The 16,422-nt window shown below is 39.2% G+C and overlaps 1 pseudogene; it reads left to right on the top strand.

Annotated features, from left to right (window-relative positions):
• Window positions 1–352: 352 nt before the first annotated feature.
• Window positions 353–1,332, top strand: LOC113175845 (14-3-3 protein theta pseudogene; annotated as a pseudogene).
• Window positions 1,333–16,422: the final 15,090 nt, after the last annotated feature.

The following is a 16,422-nucleotide window of genomic DNA, read 5'->3' as shown; positions in this document are numbered from 1 at the left end:
CACTTTTCAAGTGCTGAGAGAAATTAATTATCAACTGTGAGTTCTGTACTCAGTGAAAATACCCTTCAGGAATGAAGAAGAAATAGAGACATTCTCAGAGGAAGGAGGACTAGAATTCATTGTTGGCAAAACTATTCTTGGTGGCTAAAGGAAGCTCTCTAAGCAGAAATGAAATAACACCCATTCTGAGGAAGGGGTGAGGATGAGGAGGTGTTCAAATTTAGAGATATAGAATGAAAATACAGATAGCTCTTTTCTGTTCTATTTAAAACATGGATATCCTGGGACTCATTTCATGTCCATGGAGACATGGAGCTCTTGAGGATAATTCACTCAGATCCAGATCAAAGACATGAATACTGTGACTTAGCAAGGTGCAGAGCTGTCCAATGAGGAATGCAATCTGCTTTTAGTGGCCTACAAAAATGTGGTCAGGGGGCTATAAGTCCGCCTGAAGGGACATCTCGAGCATCAAGCAGAAAATGTTACAAATGGGCTGGGCACAGTGGCTCATGCTTGTAATCTCAGCAACTCTGGAGACCAAGACAGGAGGATCACAAGCTTGAGGTCAACCTCAGCAAATTAGTGAGACTCTGCCTCAAAATTAAAAAATAAAAAGGACTAGGGATGTGATAAAGCACCCTTGGGTTCAATCCATGGTTTAAAAAAAAAAGAAGAAAGAGTAGGAGGAGGGGGGAGGAGGAGGAGAAAAAAGAGGAGGAGGAAGAGGAAGAGGAGGAGGAGGAGGAAGAGGAGGAGGAGGAGAAAAAAGAGGAGGAGGAGGAGGAGGAGGAGGAGGAGGAGGAGGAGGAGGAGGAAGTTGTTATTGTTGAAGTTGCAGCTGATTAAGGAAAACATGTAGTCAGAGATAAGATCTATCTGCATCACAGTCCTGGAATTGTTGGGTAAGTATTTAATTGCCAACACAACAAATCCAAAGAGTAAGGTATTCTATCTGAAAATGAAGGGAGATCACTTCCCGGTATCTTGCTGAAGTTGCATGTGGTGATGATCAGAAACTGGCAATAGGTATTTCCCAAGGAGCTTACCAAAGGCATTTGATATAAGCAAGAAAGAGATACAACCTCTATACCCATTCCACCTGGGGCTTGCTCTTAACTTCTCTGTATTTTCTTATGAGATCCTTAATGATGCATAACTCCCTGTACACTGGCTAAAATGGCTTTTGATGAGGCCATTGTAGAACTTGATACACTGAATGAAGACTTATATGAGGACAACACCCTCATTGTGCAGTTCCTTAGAGACAACATTGTGGATATTAGACATGCAAGAGAAGAATTTGATACAGCAGAAGGGGCTGAAAACTAAATATAAATAGGGTGTCATCCTTATTCCCTTTAAGAAACCTTTTAATGTGTCTGCATTCCTTATTTCAGTTATTTCCTGTAACAAAGAAACACACTCATGTGTATGGAATCAACTTGGGGAAAACGCCATTCCTTGATTTGTGATTGTCTTAGCCTTCTTGGTGTGCAGTTACTGCTGTAGAAAGTATTAATAGCTTCATTTCATATACACATAATTAACTTCCACATACTCAGTAGCGGACTGAAAATATATCTGGTGCTTAAGTAATCTGAACCAGTTCTGCAAGTTATTGTGCTCTGTATTACTGTGAAAATAAGAAAATGTAGTTAATTACAATTTTAAAATGTTGTACATAGCTTCTTAATTTCTACATTCCCTTCTTTATTCTTCTTTGAATGTTTCCTTTTAGTAAGCAACTTCTGCATACTCTTACTCTATTCCTTTTTAGTAGGAATCCAAAAGTATTAGAATGAATGGGAAAGCACTTGACATTCCTGTATATCACATACGATGGAGATCGTGTCTATCTGTAATAACAGAAGTTTCCTTATTCACTCCTCATTTGCTACTGTTAAGTTGACAATTTCCCTTCCCAATAAAAACTCACTTACACCTCCTGCTTCGGTGGTTCTAGTATTGATGTTACTGTGTAATGGAAGTAGCATGTTGCTGCTATAATACAACATTGCTTTTTTGCAAATTAAATTGCATGTGACTTATTAATACAGTAGTGGAGGGAAATTAAAGTACACAAGTCCAAGTCTAAAACTTAGTACTTTTCCATAGATTTGTACACATGAGAGAGGGTGTTCAGTTTGTCTAGTGATAATTCTTTAGAGGGTTGGACCACTATTATGTTTTGCTAATCATTGACTGCAGTCTCAAAGAAAACCTTGTGAAAATGTCATGCCCTATGTAACAGCAGAGTAACCTAAAACAAAATTAGGTTTGATAAAACAAAAAAAAATGGATATCCTTGAATCAGGATTTTAAGAGACTTTATTATACAAGCTATATTTTCTGCTGCGAATGACAGAATTTTATTCTTCTTAATGACCAAATAATATTCCATTATATATATCACATTTTTATTAGTACAATATAATTACATAAAAATGGGTTCCTTGTGATGTATTTGCACATGCACATAACAATTTGGTCAATTTCATTGTCCAGTACATCACCTTTTCCTCTCCTCCCCAATCCCTATCCTCTACTGGTCTCCCTTCTATTTTCATAAAAAAATTTTCTTTCTAGTTTCTATGTATGATAAAAGACATACTCCCTTTGACTTCCTGAGTCTGGCTTATTTCACTTTACATGATGTTCTCCAGTTCCATCCAATTTCCTGCAAATGTCATAATTTCATTCTTCTTTATGGCTATGTAAAACTCCATTGTATAAATATACCATATTTTCTTTATCAATTCACCCATTGATGGGCACCTAGGCTTGTTCAATAATTTGGCTATTGTGAATTGTGCTACTATAAACATGGGCATGCATTTATTGGTATAGTAAGCTGATTTTAATTTTTTTGGATAACATTGGTAGTTTAAGCAAATTTCCCTTTCAGGCAATCTTGGCTTCTTCTATCATGAACCTCAAAATTCTTTCAGTCTCCACCCTTTGCATATGACTTATTAATACAGTAGTGGGGGGGGAATTAAAGTACACCCAATTCCAAAGCCATTTCAATTTTTTTTGGTATTTCTTTCAGCAGTATCTCTCTTTCCAGTACCCATATTAGTATTAGTTTCTCACGACTGCCATAATAAAGTACAGAACCACAATCTGGGTGGCTTAACATAACATAAATTTATTGTCTCACAATTCTGCAGGCAAAAAGCTTAAAACACAGGCATCAACAGTGCCAGTATTTCCTCTGAAACCTGTAGGGGTATGTGTCCTTGCCTCTTTCTACCTTCTGGAAGTTTGCCAGCAGTCTGGTTTTCCTTTTGCAACTGAAAAACTCCAATTTCTGCCTTTATTATTACTTGGATTTCTGCCTGTGTATCTCTGTCTTCATGTGGCCATGTTCTTTAAGGATACTAGCCATATTGGATTAGGAACCTATCTTACTCCAGTCTGACCTCATCTTAATGAATTTTATCTATGACTTTCTGAGGTACTAGTGGTTAGGACTTCAATACATTTTTCAACCCATAACAGAGCCTGAACAGGGTGAAGAGGGCCTTCTTGTGTGTGGTTTGCTCAGGATGGAGAACCACAGCAGGATCAAGATGAAGAGGGCATCTCACATATGTGGATGTTGTGGTGTGGGTGTCAAGCTCTGAGCATTATGAGCTGCACATCTATGCAGGAAAAGCATATTGAGGCAGCCTGAGCCCAAGCAAGATAAGAAGACCATCTATGAGAGGAATATCAGATTCTGAGTCTGAAGAGGCAAGCCTGTGGCCTACATGGGGATGGAGTTGGGGTTCTGCTATGGCTTGAGTGAGGTGAGACAGGCATCCATGCAGGAGGGATGATTTACTTTGGTATGCTGAAGTCCCAAGCTGTGGATATTGACTTACATGTGGAGACAGCGTAACATGGATCATTAGTGCCATCACAGGACATCCCAAGACAATTGGCAGAACTTAAATGAGGTCTGAAATTTTTGATGGTTTGGGTAAGAAAATGTCTTTGCTCATGTGTTGAGAGCTGAAGCTGAAGCGGCCCCAGCAAACTTTCAGCTGATTGGCTCCTCTGCGGTGATGCTCATCTGTTGCCCCAGCAAACTTCCAGCTGATTGGCTCCTCTGCAGTGATGCTCATTGGGCTGTTTCCCGCCCTTTCAGACCACGGAGCTGCTCATTGGGGTACTCTTTGACTCAGCAAATCTGCCTCAAGAGCGGGACCTAAGAGTTCTGGTGGGGGTGCTTGCCGGAAGTGCCTGTGGTTGGGCTCTAGGGGAATTCCTGGAGAGCTTGCATGGTACTGTGTGTGTTCTAAAAATAAAGTTCGTTCCTGCTTGACAAGTGGCTGGTGAATTGTGCCTAGTCAGACTGCGGCACTCATGTTAACCACTAAAGTATTTGGGTGATGTGGGGCTTCAAATTGACAACTAGGAAAAAAACTCTCTGAATTATAATTGCTTTTTTTTGCAAATTAAAAAAAAAGTAATTAAAAATTCTAAAGCAAATATGGCAAAATGTCATAATTCTAGAGACCTGAGTGGTATGTTCACAGGTGCTTATTATGACAGTACTTATAATTTTATATCTAATTATGATCCAAATAGAGAAAACATTAAATATTAAAGGTAATATATGCTTATTATAGGATAAAAGGAAGTCAATCACTCATGAATTAATTGCCCAAAGACATTAACACTGGGTATATTTCCTTTATAATAAAAGAGAAATATCAAAACAAACTAAACTTGAAGGTATAAGACTTTGAAGGGAGGGTGATTTTTAAAGTTAGATAAGTCATTTTCCATTTTTCACCTTTAGAGGAAATGTTGAAAATGTTCAAGTTAGTGGTCTGATTGGAGGTGCATGGAATGACTTGTACATCACCGCTGGGGTCACTAGAGGGCGCACTCCTATCAAAGACCATGAAAAATCTGAAAATCAAATCTTGTAACATTTTTTGAAATTGTAACAACAACGACAAGAACAACAAAACCTCGATTAAACTTTCCTCTCTCTTTTAAAACACCAGTATGATATCTGGCATCCTTTTTTATTTATCTTGCATCTGCTACTTCATGGCTGTCAAAATATTGAACCTTCTATTTAAATCTAATTCTACTTTGCCTGAGGTGATAGCATAAACCCTCTTGAGGTTTTGTAGGTTCTCCCCACAGTTTTCTCACATTTCCACAGAGGCAGAATTATCACAACTACCCTATCAGTAGTCCTATCTTCTCTGTTACCTTCCCTTTGTAGCTATGAGACTTGTTTTTATTTTTATTTTATTTTATTTTTTTGGTTACTTTCTGCATTTATTTTTTTATTGGTTGTTCAAAACATTACAAAGCTCTTGAAATATCATATTTCATACATTAGATTCAAGTGGGTTATGAACTCCCAATTTTTACCCCAAATGCAGATTGCAGAATCACGTTGGTTACACATCCACAATTTTACATCTCGGTTACACATCCACTTGTTTTTATTTTTATAGCTTAAAAATAAAAATAATAAAATATTTTACAAGTTTGATAGTTTTCTAGAAAAATTAAAGAATATTTTCCATGTTTGAAAGCCAAATCAATCTTGCTATTTGGGTATGTGTTGTAGAAGCTGGGTTTGTGTGAGGCGGTATTTGGGGATAGCAATACTTCTTGGGGAACAAGTCCATTGCCAGACCCAAGATTGTGGTGGTGCACTTATACTGTCATGACTACATCTTTGAGACACACAGAGGGTCAGAGATGAGAGAAACCTATCTATGTTTGATGAAATTCTAGGTTTCCTCAAACATTTGATCTGAATTTCATAAGAGGTTTTTAAGTCTTAACTTGTACTAAAGGAAAATGAACCCACTTAAAAGTCAGCATATGGGGCTGGGGTTGTAGCTCAGTGGTAGAGAGTTTGCCTAGCATGTGTGAGGCACTGGGTTTGATCTTCAGCACCACATAAAAATAAATAAAATAAAGATCCATTGACAGCTAAATTGTTTTTAAATAAATAAAAGATACCTTATTTTTAGTGATCTCGAAATAATTATTTTTTTATCTTAGTACTAAGTTTTAAGCTTCTTTTACATTTGATTTACTAACAATAATAGCTGATAGTTGCTGATTGTTTAAATGTGGCAAGCACCTTGCATACCCATCTGATTTCAGAGTGGGGCTTACATTGTTATTTTCCCATTTTACAGATGAGGGAAAAAAGGTCCAGTAATCTTAAGTGTTTTAATTACTTAACTTAGGCCTGTAGGATTCCAGGCCTTATTTGTCTAATCATACAGCTATACAGCCTTCCCAAACAGGTAGCTTGTAACACTATGGTTTTGCCCTGAATAAGGTTTGTATCTATCTGTTTATGTGAAGTTGTGTAAGCAACTAAGCTCCAAAATGCATATGGGTCAGGCACTTTAAAGACAAACAAGCTTTAGGAGATTCACACTGGGTACATGCTGTTGTCACAGAAGAGAACACTGCACACAAACACGTGATGGAAGCATGTATAGAGGAGCAGGAAAGTGGGCCAGTGTTGCTGAAGTAGAGTGAGGGAGCGAGTAATAGAAGAAAGGGCCAGGTGAATAAAAGGGGTTCAGGTTTTACAAGAACTTATAGGCCTTCATAACTCTTTGAATCTGAATGAAATGAGACATTACAGAGTTTTGAACAGAGATATGAGCTGACTTAAAAGTTATCATTCTGCCTGCCATGTTGGAATTAGACAGGTGGTCAAAGGTAGAAATCAGTTAAGAGGTATATTATTAGTTTCCTAGAGCTGCCATAACAAAGTGCCACAAACTTGCAGGGCTTGGTGGCACATGCCTGTAATCCCAGTGACTCAGGAGGCTGAGGCAGGAGGATTGCAAGTTTGAGGTCAGTCTCAGCAACTTAGTAAGATCTTGTCTCAAAATAAAAAGCTCTGGGGATGTAGCTTAGTGGTAAAGTGCCCCTGGGTTCAATCCCCAGTACCAAACAAACAAACAACAACTACAAAAAGTACCATGAAGTTATTGGCTTAAAATTACAGGAATTTATTGTCTTACAGATCTGGAAGCTAGAAGTCTGAAACCAAGGTGTCATCAGGGCTATGCTCTTTCTCTGACTTAGGGTAGAATTCTTCCTTGCTGCTTCTTACCTTTGATTCTTGGCATTACATGGTTTGCAGCTGCCTCTGTTGTCCTATGGCTTCCTTCCTGTGTGTCTCTGTCTTCACATGGCCATCTCTCCTCTGTGATTCTCTTCTAATAAGGATAATAGTCATATGGGATTAAGGGTCCACCCTACTCCAGTATAAACTCTTTTTTTTAAATAAAGTTTTAGTTGTTGATGGACCTTTATTTTGTCCATTTATTCATATGCGGTACTGAAGATCAAATCCAGTGCCCACACATGCTAGGCAAGCACTCTACCACTGAGCCACAACCCCAGCCCAGCATAACCTCTTTTTAACTTCTCTAATTACATCTGAAATGACCTATTTCCAAATGAAATTACATTCTGAAGGAGTTTAGGACTCCAACATATGTCTTTTTGGGGACATACTTTAACCTATTATAGAAGTCTCTTGCAATAGTTCAGGCAAGAGATAAGGGGAGTTTGGGCCAGGGGGCAGCAAGAGTGGTGGTAAGAAGTGATCTGATTATGAATATGTATTAAAGGTAGAGCCCAAAATCTTTGCTGGTGAATTGGGAGTGGACCTAAAAGAAAGAGAATAATTAAAGATGACTACAAGGTGTTTGGCTTGAGGAACTAGAAGGATGAAGTTTGCAACAACTGGGGATGGTTAATGCAGAAGGAAAGCAGAGTTTGGAAAAACCATGGTTTGATTTTGGACAAAGGAAATTTCAGAAGACTGTTAGGCATTCAAGTGGGTAATGTCCACTTGAATGTAGGTATATAAGCGTGGATTCAGGAAGGAGTTAAAAGCTAGAGATAAAAATCTAGGAGAGAATTCTAGCAAGCCTGATAACCCACTTGTGATGCAAAGAATAAAGCTTAAAATAAAGCTTGCTTTCACTAAGATTGGTTGCTGGGATGCAGATGTAGGACAATGGAGAGTTGAATTTAACCTTGATTCAGGTTCTTCCAAGTAAATATGATGGGAGAGAAAGGTGGAGAGCTGAGGATCAATGCAAACAAGTTATTATAATTATGGACCATGGTCAGATCAACATGGAAGTGAGGAGGGGGTATGGAGAGCAAAAACAATGGTTAGGGGTGGGAAGATTGTTGTAGTAGAGGTGTTAGAGGGAATTAGGGAATAAAAGAGGAGAGTGGGTGCTTAAATTGAGATTTTATTTTATTTATTTTTAAAGTAAGTTAGTGACAAGCCACTTTATTTATTTGCTTTTTTTTTTTTTTTTTTTGTGGTGCTGGGGATTGAATCCAGGGCCTTGTGCATGAGAGGCAAGCACTGTACCAACTGAGTTATATCCCTAGCCCCTTAAATTGAGATTTTAAAGGTGATTCAATAATTTATAATGAAAATATCTATAAAGTAAGCATGAGTTTAGGTGGCTGAGGATGGCAAAAGGACAAGATGTGGCCAGGGTTCTATATGGATTATTTATAACATAGGCTATTGTAATGAATGCATATGGGTGCATGCGTATATGTATGTAGACTACACATAGATCTCAAAATCACCAGAAGTGATGACAGAATAGTCATGTAGTGAACCATGAACTAAAATCCACACTGATCATGGTCCTTCTGCTCAGGAGGTCCATGATAGCAACAAGAAGGTGTTGTAGGGAACAGAGTATGTTAAGAAAGTGTTGGAAAGGAGCCGGGACAGGGAGTTTAGGGAGCTCTTATGGACAAGAAATGACAAATAGGAGCAAGGAAATCACGTTTCTTAGTTCTGGGACCAATGGTACATGAAATATGAGCAAAAAGCAGCCTCCACTTGTAAGGACTGTACAAAAAGCAGAGGGGAGCCAAATTATTGTTTATTTATTTATTGGTACAGGGGATTGAACCTAGGAGTGCTTAACCACTGAGACACATCTCCAGTCCTTTTTTTAATATTGTATTTTGAGACAGGATCTTGCTAAGTTGTTTTGGGCCTCGCTAAGTTGCTGAGGCTGAGTTTGAATTTGTGATCCTCCTGCCTCAGCCTCCCAAGCACTGCAATTATTGATGTGTGCCACCATGCCTGGTTTGTACCATCATGCCCAGCTCAAACTTTTAATATGGCAGAAATTCAAGGGAAATTTTGGAGAAGCTGAGGATGAAAGGATTTTACACAGAGCAGGGCAGAAGATTTTGGGAGTGTCTGGGAGGGGAAGTAGATTGAGTAAGATTAGGGAATAGAGGAATTAATTTCCAAATGAGTGATAATGAATGATCTAGGTGGTTGGCACTCTCTGTGATAACTGAAGCACATGGGCGTTTACAGCATGTTGAGTCCTGATGATCTCTTGGCTGGGGGTGGGGGAGCAGATGGTCAGTTTTAATTGTTGCCTCTTCTTGGGGCTGGTATCTTCTGTACTGAGTAGTGGTTGACAATGGGGATTATAGGAGAGATGGAGGGGTGGTCTCCCCATAAGCATGTGGGGCAGTGGACCTCTCTTTGATCTTCTCAAGAGACATATCAGAAGAAGGCTTGATCTTACCAGGAGCTTAATATTGTGACCCTCAGGGCCTCCCTTTTAACCATACTGGGTATTTGTGATAATTTTAATCCTTTACATCTTTCACTCTCACAGTGTTTCTCCTTTCTTTTCCCTATTGATTCATTCTTTATGAACTCCCCTCCCCTCCCTCCCTTCCTTCCTTCCTTCCTTCCTTCCTTCCTTCCTTCCTTCCTTCCTTCCTTCCTTCCTTTGTCTTTCTTTCTCTTTCTATATTGCCCAGGTTGGCCTTGAACTTCTGAGTTTAAGCAATCCTCCTGCCTCAGCCTCCCAAGTAGCTGGGATTACAGCTGTGCACCACCACATCTGGCTTGCCTTTTTTGTTTTCATAGTTTACTCATTACTTTAAAATAGTATAGTGATGCTTGTTTTTGTAAAAGTGACACATGATCATTATAACATATTCAAGTAATAGAAGGGACCGTAATGAAAAAATAACTTTAAAAACTCCTCCAGATAACCCTTATTAATGCTAGGTGAACACCATCTCACACATCTCTATGAATTTTTACATTTGTAGTTATTTAACATGATCTTGAGTTTCTTTTAAACATGAGCCCATTGTTATAAACAGTTTAAATACTATAGACAGTCTAATCTTTTACTTTGCAAATGAGGAAATCCAGTTCTAGAGAAAGGAACTGACCTGTCCAAGGTCACTCATTCAGGCAGTAAGGCCCAGATCTCTTGTATGTTTTGTTTTGCAGTGCTGGGGATAGAACCCAGGGCCTTTTTCAGGCTAGGCAAATGCTGTACCACAAAGCTACAACCCCACCATCAATGGAGTTTGTTCGTATGTTTGTTAAACAGTGCTCTTACCCTGTTACCATCTGCATGGTATACTTCATGTTCTTTCACCATATAGATCTCTGAGTGGACCATTTTGCTTTTGAACTTGCACATTCATTCATCTAGGCATTCAGGAAGTCTTTATTGGACACTGTACTCTCCTTAAAGAAAGGGGGACAGGGCTGGGGTTGTGGCTCAGAGGTAGAGTACTTACCTAGCACGTGTGAGGCCCTGGGTTTGAACCTTAGCACCACATAAAAATAAATAAAATAAAGGTATTGTGTCCAACTACAACTAAAAAAATATTTTTAAAAAAAGAAACTGGGACAGTAAAACCCCATATCCTTGAATGTCTCTTTTATATTCCTGAAACCCAGCCAAGTTAAAGGAACAATGAGAGCAAGCCTGGGCTGGAAAGCCAAGATACATACTTCTTGAAGGACACTGACTTTGTCTTATGTACATTAAACTAGGGCAAGCTAGTGCTATCCATAGAAAGCTACTTTCTTCCATGTACACCAGGATAGTTGATCTTTGGGATGCTGATTAGACAAGTAAACTAAGCAAGCTTGTGCTGATGATGTCCCTGCTTCTGCAACCTAATGTATAAACCCCTCTCTCAGTGGTGACTGGTACAGAACTAAGGGCATTGTAGAAAGGATATATGTCACTTTTTCAGCCAGTTGCCACTGGACAAAACACCATGAGGGAGAGGAGGCACTGCTTGTCACAGCACCTTAAGAACGGAAATGCCTCTGAACTCTTGGAGCATTCACTGATCTCTTCTAAATTTTCCCCAATAAATCATGTCTTGAATGCCATCTCTGGGCACTTTCTTTGGCCTCTCTGCAGCCTGCCCTGCTGCTCTGGCACACTGGTCTGTGGTTGTGATACATGCTCATTGTATACCGTACAAAAATGCTAGGTATTGGAGATGTGGTGTTGAACAAAAGAGACCTGATGTCTGACCTTGCTAAACTTACATTCTACAGAAAGCACAGAAAATGTGTGCTGTACTCCTCAACCCTCTCCAAACAGGTCAAAGCCCATGTAACTGTGCACTTGTTTATAACATCAAATCCTTCAGTGATGATGGACAAACATAGTATAAATTGTTAGACTTAAAATAGTAGTAATTTTTAGACTACTATTGTTAGACATAGTAATTGTTAAGACAACAAGTATAGTAATAAGTAATAAGACAATAAATAGTGATAAATATTAGCGAAATCTCTGAAGTCTAGAATGCTTTTCTGTAACTATAGTTCTTTTAAATTAATTTTAAAATACTAGTATTACATACAAAACATAAAACATGCCCATTTAACCATTTAACATTTATAAATATGGTAGTGGCACATTTCTATAATCCCAGCTGCTGGGGAGGCTGAGGCACGAGGATCACAAGCTGAAAGAGCAACACAGTGAGACCTTATTTCAAAATAAAAATTTAAAAAAGGGTTGGGGATGTAGCTCAGTGATAGGGCACTTGCCTAGCACGTTGCTGATCCTACCTTCCAGAGGTAAGACTACTAAATATTTTGATGTGTGTCTTTAGCAACTTTTTTCTGTGCTTATACAAATTTGTTTTTTAATAATAAAAGGATTGTGTAATTGTTGCAATACTTCAAGTAATACAGAAATAGCTATATAGTATAAATAATGAAAGTTGCTCACATTCTCATCCTCAATCCCAGATCTCATAGGAAACTATTAACATATTGATATTATTTCTCTCTCTCCCTCTCTTCCTTTCCCTTCTCTTCCCTTCTCTTCTCTGCTCTTCTCTCTCTCTCTCTCTCTCTCTCTCTCTCTCTCTCTCTCTCTCTCTGTATGGGGTATGGTATTGAATGCAGGGATGCTCAACAAGTGACCATTGATGTGAATATTTCCAAATAATATTCTGTACATTTACACACACACACACACACACACACACTAAAGAACTTCTTTTACTTTTTTTCTTTCTTTTTTTTTTTTTTTGTTTTAAGCTAGAGTGTCTGGAAGTTTAAAGTTCAGATGTCAAGGGCATGGTCTTGTTTTTTTTTTTTCATTTTCTACAAGTAGAACAATGCAGCCATATGCCGTTCCCTCTCAGATTTAGTATCCAATGCTTGGAATGTGAGCAGATGCTAAAGGCTATTAATGAAGTCCTTGAAGGGAAGCCCATTTGTGTATATTGTAGATGCAAGGCCAAAGTTGAACACATGTATTGGCCAAATGAGCAGCTGGCAAGGGGGTTGGAAAAGGAAGCACACACTGACATTGGATGCAAGTTGCTAGACCATGGGAACCACATCACCTAGGGCAGTGTCCCAGCATTCCTCTAATTTAGGAAATGGAAGCAATACTTACGGCCTTATAACCTTTTAACCTCAATTTCTGCATTAGTGTGTAGCAGACATAATGGAGAAAGAAAAAATCTGGAAAAATACTCTGACATGGTCTAAATAAGATTGGCTTTTATCAGGTCTAAAATTGGGAAACTCCAAATTTTCTCTTTCTTATTCCTCAGATACAAAGCATAAGCCTCAGTAATATATACTTGATTAATGGTAACTCTCTAAACTCTTTAATGTCATCTAGCTACTCTTCATTACCAAACACCACATGTGCTCTTCTTTCAGTTGAGTCATACCCACGCAGCTGCAGAGGACACAGTGGTGATCTCTGTCACACCAACAATCAGATATTTGTTGTAATAGCCTCCTAATCAGATAGCACATGAAACTTCAATGAAGTCGTTAGAACCAGACTTGAAATAATTAACCTTTTCTAATTTAAAAGGCCTAACAGGGAATGGTCTCTGTGACAGGTGTAAAATTCTATTTCTTCTAGAAAATTACTCACCCGGCAGATGCTCCTTCGGACTGAAAGAGAAATTTCATTGAAAAAAATAATATTCACCTTTTATCATGAACATTGCACAGGCACAATGCATTAAGGCAGTAGCTTTCCATGTAGCAATCCATAACCTTGATGCTCTCATTGCTAATATTCATTGTCCATAAGCAGATTATAAATATTCACCTGTTTCTATTCTTCATCAGTGTCTAGCAAGAACACCAGAATTCTGCTGGGTGTGATGCTGCACACCTGTAATCCCAGGGATTTGGTAAACAGAGGCAGGAAGATTACAGGTTCAAAGCCAGCCTCTGCAACTTAGTAAGGCCCTAAGCAACTTGGTGAGACCCTATCTTAAAATAAAACATAAAAAGGGCTGGGGATATGGCTCAGTGGTAAGGCGCCCCTGGGTTAGATCTAGTAAAAGAGAGAGAGAGAGAGAGAGAGAGAGAGAGAGAGAGAGAGAGAGAGAGAGAGAGAGAGAGAGAGAGAGAGAAAAGAAAAAATATGTAACACTTGAATTCGAATGCTTAGGGTCCTGGAGGTCTGAATGCATCATAGTATTAAGCTTTCTCAAAAAAATATAAAGTAGGTTATGAGCCAAAGCTTTAAATTGAAAATAGATATTTTCTGGGGAAAAAAGTAATACTATTTCCGCTGCCAAAGAGAAGAATCAAGATCAAGAAGAAGAAGCTATTTTTATACCATAGTAGTGCAAGATAAGAAAACTTTGATCTATTATTTGGATGTGACCTTGGGTTTAACTTGGTAAAACTTGAAGTGGTTTTCTGGAGTACTTACCCGTCTCCCCTACACAGAGCTATACACATCTACAGACAATTTTGTGGAGTCAAGTCCAACGTGAATGCTGTGTGCAGTCAGAAGAGACTGCACACAGCAGCACACAGGTTGTTGAAAGGCTGGCTTCTGTGCCCTGCCTTGCACAGAGGTCCTAGAAAGGAGTTCCTGGAGGAGCTGGGTGGGCAATAGCAATGGGAGAAACAATGGAGTCTATAGCACCTTTGGGCTAAGCATTGTGAAGTTTGGGAGGAAGTTAGCGATGATGTGGGGTTGTCGATCTTGACTACATCAAGCTTGCTGAGTGCTAACTGGAAGGTCAGGGCATAGAAGTAAAGGGTCCTGAAAACTGTGGCTGATATTTATCTATTGTTCTTTTCCACTTATCCTTCTCTTTTTCTCTCTTCTTTCCTTTTCTTCCTGGTGCAGGAGTGTCAGGGATGGAATTTAGAGAGGCTGTGAACTCCTAAAATTTCTGCAGAGGGAAATACCTATAGTTTGCCTAAGTGCATCCCAGTTGTCAAGTTTCAGAACCTCTGCCAGGTGTGGTGGTGCAGGCCTGTAATCCCAGAAGCTTGGGAGGCTGGGGCAGGAGGATTTCAAGTTCAAGGCCAGCCTCAGCAACTTAATTAGACCCTGTCTCAAAATAAAACATAAAAATGTTCTGGGGATGTGGCCCAGTGCTTAAGTTCCCCATGGATTCAATCCCCAGTACAAAAAAAAAAAAAACCTTATTAAATATTTTCAATTTAGTTTTTACCTCTTTAGGACAGTTGCTCTTAATAGAAAAAAGATTGCTCATCTATATAATTTCTGTGGGGATCTTGTATTTTGTAGCTCTATCAAAGAACAAGCTTCCTAATCAAAACTAGCAATTATTGAGCTTACTCTGCACCAGGGACTTAACTTATTAAATAATAGTACTCACCCCTTAGGGTTGTTGTAACAATTGAGTGAGTTTATGTATACAAAGTACTTACTGCAGTACCTGGTATACAGCAAGCTGTCAATATGTGAGTCATTATGTCCGTTATCACTGCTATTACTACTGCTACTATTGAGTTAATGGAATAGCTGCAGCCAAAGGCCTTGCAAAGCAAAGTGCAGGATGTAATTATGCAAGACTTTTGCTAGATACAGCAAGCTAGCAGGGAATGAGAGAGTACAAGTTTCTTAGGATGGAGCAGATATACATTGGTCTGGAAGCAACAGAAGGAGTGAGGAATAGGCTGATAACTGTCCCCACTCTGACCCTAGGGATAAGATGAGGCTGCTTTTGAAGATGGTGTCTAACAAGGCTGACTACTGCAGTAAGTAAGAACACATCTGGATTTAGATTCATTCCTACCTAGCTGTGCCATTCACAAGCTGAATGATCTTGGATTAATCATTGAAGTATTCTGAGCCTCAGTTTCCTCATCTATAAAATGACAGAGCTGATAGAACGTATCTCAGACGGCTGTGTAATGATGTGTAGGATAATACATGTGAAGTAACCTTAGGTGCCTGCTATCTAAAGATTGCTGCTGCTATTAGTCTTAACCTTTCAATCACCCATAAAGCCCATTCACAGCTGAGAAAACTGAGGCTAAGAGGAGCTAAATAGCTTGTCCAAAATACAATTGATTTGCATGACCCAAAGCCTCTGATCTTTACCACTTCATGATGTCTCTCAGAAACATTGTTCTTATTCCAGAAATGAGAAGCACAAGGTCAGCTGTCACCTAAAATGACAATAACAAACCCCAAACATGCTTCTCAGCCCTTGAGGCAGCCCGACTGCTCATTCCACTGGCTTTGAACGCCAGGGAAAAGGAGCTGTTTGTAACTTACAGTTGGGTGGAGCTATTTTTTTTCCTCTCCAATGCCAGCTTTCTTTTTTTTTTCTCCACTAAATTAGTGTCATTTCAGTGAAACAAAGGTGTTTCTGATGTTTCAGCCTTTTCATCTTCCAATTTCTTGGCAGCTTTTTATTTTCAGACAAATTACTGCTGCCCCAAACACAAGGACCTCAAATCTAAGGATTTTCTGGATCCTCAACATCTTTCTGAGAATGATGCTTAATGCTGGGCTCAGATTAGATGGGAAATGCTGGCCATCACGCTCGAAGGAGACCCCCTTGCCTTTCTTATTCCCTACATGATGCTGCATTCACACCTCTGGCAGCAGCTTTTTGGCATATGGCTTTGCTGGCTCTGGCACCTGATAATCTCGGCAGCTTTGGTGTGCTTCTTTTTTCGAAATAGCATGCCCTTTAAGGTGTTGCTCACACATACCCCGTTGAATACCGGTAGCATATGGTGTTCCTAGAGTCTCACTATTCTTTACTCAGGAGAGGGGTGAAAGGGATACATTCATCTTGCTGATCTGAGGAAATGCAAAGATT

The sequence above is a fragment of the Urocitellus parryii genome, chromosome X (assembly GCF_045843805.1).
Source record: "Urocitellus parryii isolate mUroPar1 chromosome X, mUroPar1.hap1, whole genome shotgun sequence".
NCBI classification, from domain to species: domain Eukaryota; kingdom Metazoa; phylum Chordata; class Mammalia; order Rodentia; family Sciuridae; genus Urocitellus; species Urocitellus parryii.
Note: the sequence above shows the minus strand (reverse complement) of the source record. Positions and strands in the feature narration are given on the sequence as shown.